General features: G+C 50.3%; 1 protein-coding gene across 2 annotated transcripts in view; it reads right to left on the bottom strand.

The window, feature by feature from the left end:
• Slc5a11 (solute carrier family 5 member 11) overlaps window positions 1-8,078 on the bottom strand; it is a 54,782-nt gene extending 46,704 nt beyond the window's left edge. Inside the window, exon 1 of one of the 2 annotated variants that reach the window (XM_075974849.1) lies at window positions 7,650-8,078. The gene's annotated coding sequence lies outside the window, so the exon portion shown is untranslated. The remainder of the gene's footprint in view (window positions 1-7,649) is intronic. The other variant, XM_075974850.1, reaches the window with a different exon arrangement.
• Window positions 8,079-12,004: the final 3,926 nt, after the last annotated feature.

Genomic DNA, 12,004 nt, shown 5'->3' with positions numbered 1-12,004 from the left:
GTGGCCCACACCTTTAATCCCAACAGTTGGGAGACAAAAGCAGAAAGATCTCTGTGAGTTCGAGGCTAGCCTGGTCTATGTAGTGAATTCCAGTACATCCAGGACTATGTAGAGTGACCCTATCTCAGAAAAAACAAAGAAATAAACAAAAAACCCAAAATTGGGCTGGGTGGTGGTGGTGCAGGGCTTTAATCCCAGCACTCGGGAGGCAGAGGCAAGCGGATCTCTGTGAGTTCGAGGCCAGCCTGGTCTACAAGAGTTAGTTCCAGGACAGGCTCCAAAGCTACAGAGAAACCTTGTCTCAAAAAACAAACAAACAAACAAACAACCCAAAACAAGTACACACGTATCTCTCATAAATTGGAGAAGGTTCTAGATATTGCAAGCATGCCTTTTGCCCACATGACTGTCTGGGATGTCTGGAAACCTTAGCTATGAAGTAGTTCTGGGCATTGCAACAAGTCTCTACATACTACGTGTCTAGTGGTGTAAACTGTCACAATCAAAACGCTCTCACATCCTGAAAGACCAATATCCCTAGTGCACACTTTTGCTCTAGGCTAAAGAATGTCATCAAAGGGGGCTGGAGAGATGGCTCAGTGGTTAAGAGGACCCGGGTTCAATTCCTAGCACCCACATGACAGCTCACAACTGTCTGTCATTCCAGTTCCAGGGGATTTGACACCTTCACACTAATGCACATAAAATGAATCTAAAAAGAATGTCATCAAAGAATTTTTAATAAAGCCTGGAAAAGTGGCTCGGTGGTGGCGCGCTTGCCTAGTGTGCACGAGGCCGCAGGTTCCATTCCCAGCCCTGCAGTATAATGCTGACGGTAATAACAAGGCGATAATGTGAGCAGCTGAGGGTGAAGAGATACATCGTCCAGGCAGAGCCATGGGCTCTTCATGCTCACTTTCCTGCCTACCTCTGGCTGCTACTTGAGCCTATCTCTTCACCCTCAGCTGCTGCTATAACAAAACACCTTAGCCTGAATACATTTTTATGTGTACATACTTGTGCCTGAGCGTATGTATGTGTGCCATTTGCATGCCGCTGTCTGCAGAGCCAGAAGAAGGTGCTGGAGCTGCTGGAACTGAAATTACAGGTGTGTGTTGGGGGGGGGGGGAGATGCCTGATAGGAGCGGGGGGGAACTGAACCCAGGTGCTTTGCTAGAGCAGCAAGGGCTCTGAGCAACTGGGTCATCTCTCCAGTCCCCAGAAAAAGTTCTCAATGGCGTGACTCCATTGACTGCAACTCTAGAGGCCTTGGAGCCCATGATCAAGGTGACGACCGATTTGCTGTCTGGCGAAGGCTGATCTCCTTTAAATGATGCCTTTTCTGCCTTCTCCCAGGGTGGAAAGAGCAAGCAGCCTCCAGCAAGCTTCTCTTATAAGGAAACCAATCCCGTTTGTGAGAGATTTGCTATATGACCTAAGCACCTCTCAACGGCCCCATCCCTTATCACTATAGATAGCAATGGGGCTTGGGTTGTGACCTATGAACTCTTAAGGAGACACACACACTCTAACCACAGCGCAGGGAGAGGAGTAGAGAAATTATTGGGAATTTGCTGATAAGACTTGGTGATGGGGTAAGAGGGACAGGGAAATGGGGTCCTGCTTCTGCTGGGAGCTGCACAGAGCCCAGGTCACCTGAGCAGGATACACCTGGTCTTTAGAGCTGACTTTCTCTTTCTCAGTGCTATTGACTTTTGGGGTGGTTTGCTTGTTTTGCTTTGACTTTTAGAATGGGTCTAAGCACCTTAGCAGGGTATTCTTAGTCCTTAGAGCTGGCTTTCTCTTTCTCAGTACTGTTGACTTATTGAGCGGTTTATTTCTTTTGCTTTGGCTTCTAGAATGGATCCTGCTATATAGTACAGCCTGAATCACTATGTAGCCCAGGCTGGCTCTGAACCTGCTGCGAGTCTGCATCAGCATGGCCCAGCCTGCTACTTACATGTTAGATTGCTGGTTTATTTATGTGTTGTATGTGCCTGTATTACATCCGTGTGTACATGTGTCTACTCATGTGTGGAATTCCAGGCCTTTGTAGGAATGTCTGGTTTGTCATGAGGGTGCTGGGAAGAGTAGTACATACTTATACTTGCTGAGTCATCTCTCTAGTTCCCAAATTCCATTTTCTTTATATCATCCAGATTCACCCTCAGATTGTGTCCGTGTCCTCCCCTACCCACCCGCTCTGCCTGCCCACATCCTTTTTGAGACCAGAACCCCTAATCACTCTGGCAAGAATCCATACAGGAGATGCTGCCTTCAGGGTGCTCCGGGCCCTGCAAGGCCCCCTTGACCAGCCTTGACAGTCTCTCCCTAGGTAAAACCATGCTTTTAGTTCTGATGCAGTGATGGTCCTAGCTTTTCAGACCTGGGCCGGAGGCCCTCTCAAAGGAAGAGAAGACAAGAGCGAGTGCTGATATAAGCTCTTATGGCGAAGAAGGAAGCAAGAAGGGGAGGAAGGAAGGCCCCTGGAAGATGGGCATTGTGTCTCGTGTCCTAACACGTAAGGAAGGAGTAGGCAAATGCCCATCCAGCTCTGCCCTCACCTGAGCCCCAGCCAGGTATGATCCTTGGCCCCTGAGGAATGGGATGATGATATCTGAGCCATGGTATTGTGTGAACCAGAGACAGGATTTAGAGTGGGGGTGGGGTTTTATAGGTTCCAGCATGGAGAGACTCTGGAGGCTTGGAGAGGAGCTCCATGGACTTTGGGTGCAATCTCAAGGGTCAAAACCCCACTGGGTAGAAAATGTTCTCTCTGACTTTAAAGGTGAGGAAGCTGTGGGTCCTAGGGACAAAGCATCCTGTCTGAAGTCACACAGCTCGTGAGTGGACCTGGAGCCCAGCTCAGCTGATCGGCTGCTCCAAAAACAGGGGATCCTGGGTAAGCATAGGATGTAGCTACAGGTTGGGATAGTTGCTATACCTTGGAAAGGGGTAGATGGATCTAGAAAATAGGTCTGGAAAGGGAGGGAAGCTAGAAGGAGGAGAGATAGCAGGGCCATCCGTGTCCCCAGCTTCACCCCCAGGCCCCTTCCTGTGCATTGCTTGCCAGGCACTGAGGGGCCCTGCAGATAAACAAGTCTTTCATCACTGCAGGGGAGGCTGGCACAGCTTCTAAGTGATTCAGAAGTGGAGCTAGGAGACTGCATCTTCATGGTTCGGACAGATGGACCAAATGCTAGGAACCCTGCAGTGCTGCCGCATGCCTGCCTTCAGCTTCCTTGACATTCAGCACACAGCTGTGTGACCTCACTGTGACTAGTGTAGGTGCAGAGTATATCACACACTCCCTCATTTCACCCTCCTCGTCACACCTTCAGCTCACAGAAACAAGACATCAAGAGGCCAAAATGAGCCGGGTAAAACCCTGCACGTGCCACAGTCAAGGCCATAGGTGCTACCGGAATATCAGGTAGAAGGTCATTGTGTTTCCAGGCAGGTGCAGAGTATATAACACACTCCCTCATTTCACCCTCCTCGTCACACCTTCAGCTCACAGAAACAAGACATCAAGAAGCCAAAGTGAGCCGGGTCAAATCCTGCACGTGCCACAGTCAAAGCCATAGGTGCTACCGGAATATCAGGTAGAAGGTCACTGTGTTTCCAGGCAACTGTCTGTCTTGCTCCCCGCCCCACACCTTTCTCTCCTGTCCCTCCTTTTCTTCCTTTATCTCTGCTCTTTTTTCACAAACACTCAATAGGTACCACTACATCTTCTTTGTGCTAAGAACTGGTACTCAGTAAAGTATTTGTTAAGCCCCAGCTATGTTATGCCATGTTATACGCTGGACATGCAGTAAGATAGTTAAAGTGTTTTATTTACTTACTTTACGTGTGTGTGCCTGTCTGTGTGCATGTATGTGCATATGTGTACTGTGTAAGTGCATGAGGTCAGGAAGGAGTGCTAGATCCTCTGGCACCAGGATTATAGGATGTTATGAGCCACTGTGTGGTAACCAGGAACAGAACCCAAGTCCTCTGGAAGAGCAGCAAGGGCTCTTAATCACTGAGCCATCTCTCTAGCCCCTCAATAAGACATTTATTTAGTGGGTACCAGCTGTGTGCCAGGCCCTGTGTTAGGCCCTGGAAGTTCAATGGAACATCATTAGATATTATCTCTGTGTTAGGCTCTACATGGTGAGCTCCATCAGACTTCGGGGGCTCAGCAGAGCAAGTATTTATCAGGTACTACCTGTGTGCCAAGTTCTCGACATCTAGGGAGGCAACCTTGCTCCCATCCCCATGAGTTTTCTCCGCAGTCCCTTGCCATGCTGTGGCTACCCAGAACTGCTCAGTACAATGGCCTCCGCTCAGCACCTTCTGCGCAGAGCACCATGGTTGCTGATCCCAGCCTGCCTTAGAGGGCCAAGTGACGGTGGGCCCGAGGTTCTCTTCTCAGAGCCCCTGCCAGCTCGCTTCCTGAGGGGTGGGGTGAGGGCAGAGTCCTGACAAAGGCGTTCTTTGCAAACAGAACAGGCTGCCCTTGAGGTTGCCTAGTGGCCAGAGCACAAAAGGAAGCTCAGTTAAACAGGGACAGCTCCCACCCTTCCCTTCTGGCCTTTTACACAGTGATTGTGCTATGGGAGATGTGAAAATTTTCCACACCACAGTGCAAGGGCCAAGAGAACCAGAGCAGGCAAGCAGGCTAACGGGCCACAGGTAGCCTCCTTTTTTGCTCCTTTTTGTTCTGTCTCAGCCTGGCCCTCTGTGTGCCTGCTGAGGAGGGTCACATTTTTCTTTTAAATTTATAACTTATGTGTGTTTCAAACTTTTCACAACGGGTAGAAAAGAAGTGTTACCTATGACCTAGTGTTCGCAGCCCCCCTTGTATGTTAGAGACACTCCTGACGTGAAGTGTCAAGCTTGATACTTCTGCCAAGGCACTGGCAAGTTTCCCAGAAAGAAAAAGAAAAAAAAAAGACAAAAGGGGAGGCAGGAAGTGGTTCCCTTGCACCACGGAAAAAATGACAGCTACCATCTAGTTACAGATGTTAACTCTGGGCCAAGACTCCCTGGGAAATAGATGTGTCATTGTAAACCAGCTGTGTAGACTTCAGGACCTCAGAGCTCTGGCTCGGATCTCACCTCTGCTTCCTCTAGCTGTGACATCGAACAATAAGCTCTCCCCAAGACTGTTTCCACAACTATAAAATGGGAAAACAGTCAGGGATCCATCACAGTGAACAAACAAGCTGTGCCACATCGTTTAGAAGTGGATGTTTTATGTGTTCACAGCCTTCAAATGCCGGCAGTGAGGAAGAAGGCAGAGCGCGGACTTAGCCGTCAGGAAGACCTGGCTGCTTACGAGTGAATCTCACCTGTAACCCACCTTTACGAGGTCAGGCCTCTTATTAACACCACCCCACATCCTTGTTCCCACTGCACAGGTAAAGCCAAGGCCTGACCTGAAGTCATGCCCCTGGTAAATGACTGAACGAGGCCCCAGCCTGGGTTTAACTCCTCGACTTCTACCCACCATCAGATAGGAACCCCTGGCAGGAGAATCCTGGATGTGACACCAAGCCTTGATCTGAAGCCACTCATACCCTCCTTCCTACTCCTCAGCAGTCACAGCTGTGGAGGAACCTGTCACTTCAAAACCCCAAGCTGGCCTTTTGACTGGCCTGGCCTAGGGAGTTGGTGGTTGACCAGCCTAGCTACAGGGAGCGGCACCACTGCAAGGCCAAGAAGGATGAGGTGGCCTAGGGCTACCACAAGACGGGGCTCACCGGCCTCTGTGGCTTCTGGCCTCTTGATGCTTGGCATAGGACTGTAGACTGTAGAAAGGGCTGAAGGTAGACTCTGAGACATTAGGAAAAACCACAGCTCTGCTGGTGAAGGGAGAATTTCTAAGCATGGCAGAGCAAGGCATTGTGCCCCAGTGGGCCACAGAGGGCGACAGATGGGCGTGCAGGGGAACTGGATGAGTCTTCTCCATTCACCTATCCCATTCAGTCACGGCTCTGCCCTGAAATAGCAGAGTAGAAGTCACAGGACGTGGTCATTCAAATGCCAACGTGGCATCTCACAGAGACGCCTACAGATAGTCAAAGTTAGCATGCACCAGCTAGAGACCAAACTCTTCATCAGGAAAGCAGGTGCCTCTGCCGCTCTGGCCATGCCACTAGCCACTCACACCTGAAGAGCCCAAAGCACCCTTAAGTCACGTCCAGCCGTGGATCCAATCATCCACCAGCTTATTAATTCCTCTTTCATGTGTTTACCCACTCAAGAATCCATCTGTCCATCCGTCCATCCATCCATCCATCCATCCATTCACCCACCCGCCCATTCATCCATCTGTCCACCTATCCACACATCCGTGCATCCATCAGTATGCCCCACCATTCCTTCAACAAGTGACATACGAGAGCTTGGTGTGCCAAGCACTGTGTCCAAGAACCAAAAATATCATAGCATATCGACATCCATCAAATAATTCATCATGTTCTTCTCAACGTCCTGAATCTAGTCAACTCTAGCTCTATTCTCTTTTACTTCCAAAACAAGCCTCGAATCTGCTCCTTTCACTTAAATCACCATCATTCCAGCCACCTTCACTCTGGTCCAGCCCGGAGCAAGGAGTTCCGCTCTTCCTACCCACGGCTAATTTAGATTCCTTTTCACCTCTCCCTTCTATGGAAGCCAAAGAGGTATTTGAACATAGATAAGATCACTTGCTGGCTTCTGTCTATTCCGTGAAAGTTATCTATGATCTCAGGGTCCTCGGTTACCCGTTCACTCTGATACACTTTCCCCCTACCCCCTCACTATTTAGAGGCCAACTGCCTTCTCCTGGCCTCTGTCAGGTCCCCAAGTTATTTCCTTTCACACCAAATGTGATTTGACTCTGTGGTTTAATGAAGCGTGGCCCATGATCTGTAGAACTCTCCTGTACCTCCTTGTCTCATGGCACTGTAAACACCAGGAAGGCAGGGATGTTTCGTCTGTTTCATCTTGTGCCCCCAAAGCAGACACTCCATAAACTCCGGTCTTGCAAACAAATATCCCAACAAGGGCAGCATTTCTCCAAGTCAGAGGTCCAGAACCACCCATCAGCCATTTCCCAGAGCTGACCAGCTCATAGCCACGGGGGTTGGCTCTCAGCTTTGCCCTAAGCTCTGTTCCTGGAGTGTATTCAATGGCCTTAGGGTTTGTCTGTGTACCCACCCTCCCTGGCAGCTGTGCAGTTGGAAGAGATCCCAGAAGTGCAGGTGGGCATGCAGGTGGGCCATAACTTCATCTTTGCTCATTATCAGCAGTAACACATCCTTCCAGCCCAGCTTCCTGTGACCCCCGCAGCTCTTTCCCTTCCTTAGCTCTCTGGAACCTACTCTGCCACACCTGGGGGCTGGGCCAGGCTGACCTCCAAATCCTCACCTGACAGACAAGGCACCCAAGGCTCCCATTCTTCAGTGTCTCTGAACTTGGTGATGTGGAAGAACTGAGGGCCCCTGGCCTTTGCTACTGATACCCCCAAACCACCTTCTGCAGGCTAGGAGCAAACGAACCTTCTCTGACTCCCATGAAGTTCACAGGTGGGACCCCGTCAGAGTGGCTATCCAGTCCTTGGACCCGAGGGGCTTCTCAGTTTGGAGAGTGAGTGTCTTGGGGAGGAGGGATCTTACCTTCTTCTGGACGCAGACTCTGCCGCCCTAGGCTCTTAGGGACTTCAGAGGCAGAAAGCAGTGACTGGGAGAAGGGAGACCCCTAGGATTTCTTGTCCTTTGCAGCAGAGAGTGGCAGGGACAGCAGGGGTTCTGCCTCCTCCTTGCCTGTTGCTGAGAAAGGTTCCACACAGGTCAAACTCCAAACTCCAGCCTCGGCAGCGGCAGCAGTTTTAAAGGAAGCCTGGATGATCTCCTCAGAACCCTTGAACTCTGAGCAGGCCCCTGCAAGGGAAGGGGCCTTCCCTGCTCTCACTGGGCCTTGGCCAGTGCCCTCACCTGGCAGGGGGCCCATGGCCTGGAGAGGCAGGGGAGACTGGAGCCTGGGCACTGGGCTGCCTTTCTCCCCCACTCTCCCGCCTCCCCTCCACTCTGGGAGTAGGCAGCCTTAGGACAGCTGGAGGAGGAGGGGGAGGAGGGGGTGCAGGAGACAAAAGGGACATGCCCAGAAGGACTTTTCCAGCCCCAACCACTGACAGTAGCAATCAGTGTGGCTGTAACTGCTTTTTCATCTCTTCAGACTGAAGCAGGGCAGGCACACGGCATCTAGGCAGTGCTGAGCCCTGAGCCACAGACAAAGCGTACATAGCAGGCAGTACTCCAGGGTAGTCAGGAGAAGAGCCGCAAGGCTTTCAGCTGCTCGGGGATGCAAACACTTTCATTTCTAGCATTTGCAGATTGCTATGCTTAACCTTCACCATCGGTGTACCTGGATTAAAAACCACCTAGGTGAGACCTGTCCGTATGTCTGCCTGGATGTTTGCAGAGAGGTGTAACCCGGGAAACCTACCCTGAATGTGGGCAACATAGTCCTATGGGATGAGTTAAAAAGAAAGCAGGAGAGGAGGGTTGTGCAAGCTTTGACCTGAGCTTTGAACCCCCAGCTTCCATGAAAAGAACTGGGCATCAAGGGCATGTCTGTAATCCCAGCACTAGAAGGAGGAGACAGGCAGATCCCAGGGCTCACGGGCCAGCCTGTCTATCAGTCAATGAGCTTCAGGTTTAGTGACTCTGCCTAAAAAATAAGGTAGGAGGAAGGTGTAGTGGCGCACGCCTTTAATCCCAGCACTGGGGAGACAGAGGCAGGCAGATCTCTGTGGGTTTGAAGCCAGCCTGGTCTATACAGTGAGTTCTAGGATAGTCATGGCTATATAGTGAGACCCTATTTTGAAAACTTTCGCCATCATATAGCCAATGACAGAGAAAGGCACCTGACTTCAACCTCTGGCTTCTATACACGTGTGAGGGTGAGTGCACCCACACACATTGCACACACACACACACACACACACACAAGTGAGCAGAGCACATTCATCCTTCTCTGCCTCTTGACTGTGGGTACATGACTTGTGCCTCCCGCTGCTGCTGCTTCACCCGCTGCTTTGAAGCCAGATGACTTCATCACTGCAGTTTGATTTGCTTTTGTCAGCTACGTTTGTCATAGCAACCCAAAGCACAGCTCGAGACTCTATCCTGAGTGTCCCTCCTTTCTAGAGTAATACAGAGAGCTGGCCACAGCAGGCATACACTGCCACATCCACGGCTGTCTCGCCTGTGTGACAAAATGCCTCTCTCAGGTGGTGGCCGTCTCAAAATGAGGGGCTCGTGCTTCTTGGAGCTTGGCCCCCCGCGGTTCCCTGGCAGTCTGCTCAAGTTGAGGTGCCTGATTAGCCTCAACGACCTCGTTCACTTTGTTCCTGGCGATGATTTCTTGCATTGGCTCTGCTATCCTTTCTTCTGTTCTATTTTTCTCTTGACAAAAATTTAATCTGTTCAAGGAACCAGAAAACATTTCCAATGGCTCCTTGAATACGGAGGATGAGGCAGTTCCCTCCCTTGATTCAGGCCATTAAGACTCTGGATCGCTCTCTGGGGGAATTTACAGATACCCTAGAACAGAAAGAGCTCATGATAGGAGATTTGGTAGAAGATGGGCAAATTATGAAGGAAAATGTATGGAATGGCATGAGTTACCATTTATGGAGAGGCTAGCCAGAATGAGAAACCCCTGGTGCATTTTAGATAGGAAAACAAAGGCAAGCTATTCTTGATAACATGAAGCCAGCCATTCAATATTGGAACAAACCCTGGGTGTGGAATCCTGAAGAATGGTGTTTGGGTTACCTTGGTTACCTTGAGGGCAGATATGATTTAGGGCCATGAGAAAGCACAGTTAGTGGTGTGAGACGAATTTCAAAGAAAAGCTCTGCCCACCTGGCCCTGACCACAAGACTTGCTGAGAATAATCAACTGCCTGTAATCATTTTTCTATAGAAACTTTTATGTCTGCCAACTTCCTTCTGTAATCTCTTAAAAGTGATGCTTGAATTTTAGTAAAGTTGCAGCAGATTCAAATCTCATTAGAGTTGTGTCTGTCTGTCATTCGCCGAATCCTGGGTTCTCCTAAGCCTTCACCCCTGTTATCCCTCGGTCTTCGATCTCCAAGAGAGTCAGTCTGTGGCAATGCACCACAAGACAGTCACGGCTGGAGCGTAGTTGTGGCTACATTCTCTCTCTGTGCCTGCCCTGGCATAGAGTAGCCTGTAGGCAAGAGAAACACAATCTTGTGACTGTCCACACCAGGTTCTGTTCTAAGTGCTTGGGGTGTGTGTGTGTGTGTGTGTGTGTGTGTGTGTGTGTGTGTGTGTATTTCCAACAGACTCCGAGGAAGGTTCTGTTGGTATGCCCATTTTCCTGGCCAGGAGCCAGGTAGGGAAAGGTGACTATCCAGCTAATACAAATGGCAGAGCTAAGGTGTAAATGCAGACCAAGGAATTCTAGAGTCTTCAGAGGGCAGAGGCAGTGGCTTGGAGGTGTGTGCAGCTGGGCAGAGGGACCTAGTGTTATTTGTTCGTTGGTCCTGAGGGCAGAGCCTGCCAGAGAGAGAGATTTTCAAAAGGAGCCGCTGAGACTCTGTGGCTGGAGGACACAGCACCGGGGACAGAAGTGGGTTGTTGCGGATGACACATTGCAGCCCCAATCCAGTCCTAACTTCTTTGAGCACATTTGGGGAGAGGGGACAGGTTCCAGGAGCTTTCAGAGGAAGCCCGTATATCCAGTAAAGCAGGACACGGGGTGCTGCCACCAACTCAGAGAATGCACCCCCATGGGAGGGAGCCACTCCCCAGTGGCGTCACAAATTAGGAACCTTTTTGTAATGTTCTACAAAGCTCATGATTGTCATATGTGAGGGCCAGGGCTGACCCATTCAGCACCCCCTCCCTGTTTCTGGGGCCTTTCTTTTTATTAATTTTTGGTTTGCTTTATGTTTTTCAGTTAACGGCTTCCACTGAGGCTATTCACATATGTGTGTATGCTGTACTTTCATTCCCCAGCCCCCATCATCTTCCTCGGTCTCCCCTCCCCCATTGTCCACCCTTCCCCTTCCCTGCATGCCCCATATATTTCCTTCCACTTGAAAACTTAATTAAGATCGCCTACAAAGCGATGGGCTGCACAACGGCGTTCTCACACCTGCACCCTGTGCTCATCCAAGCCATCCTCTGCCCCCCTCCAGCCGGCTCTTTTCCTCCTCCCAGATGGGTAACATGTGCCCTCTTTCTTCCCTCTGCTTCTGTTAAAGAGCTGTTCTCAAGATCCCCCCTCCCCAGTTTCTAGACCCTCCCATATACAAGTTTAAATCTATGTTCTACATACGAGAAGAAATCTATGTGTGCGGTACCTGTCTTTCTTTGCCTCTGTCACCCCCTCTCGCTCCTCCTTCCCACTTGAATGAATGTGTCCATACCCCGGATGGCTCCTTCTGCTTCCTTGTCATACACATGGGCACACTTTTTTCTAATCTGAATTGCACTTATGAGAGAAAAGATGTCTGTTTACCTTACTGAGTCTGGCTTATTATACTTAACATAATGCCCAGGTATGTTATCTATAAAATTGTGCAGATGTCCCTGCCAGGTGGGCGTGTCTCCTGTGACACAGCGGTCCCGCCCCTAGATACCTCTCAAGGGCAGTGATAACTCACCTCCTGCAAACACCCACGCACAGCAGAGTTGTGGCAAAGCAGGAAAGTGACAGACATCCTGGGACAGGAGAGCAGGAAGCAGCGCAGGCACCTTGGGATACTGTTCGAAACAGCTGCATAGGGGGATCCCACCGGGCTGCTTGGGGTCCATGGCAGAACACTTGCCTGGCAAGTGCCGGGCCCTGCACTTCATCCCCAGCATAGCAAAACAAACACAGCAAACCAAGAACAAGCCGCTGCGACTCACAATGTCAGCAGTGAGTTTCACAAACAAAAGAGCACACACCTGATACCCCCGGGACAGGAAGTTCAAAGGTCGGGAAGACCACAG

The sequence above is a fragment of the Microtus pennsylvanicus genome, chromosome 5 (assembly GCF_037038515.1).
Source record: "Microtus pennsylvanicus isolate mMicPen1 chromosome 5, mMicPen1.hap1, whole genome shotgun sequence".
Taxonomy (NCBI): domain Eukaryota; kingdom Metazoa; phylum Chordata; class Mammalia; order Rodentia; family Cricetidae; genus Microtus; species Microtus pennsylvanicus.
This window is presented reverse-complemented; position numbering and strand designations above follow the sequence as displayed.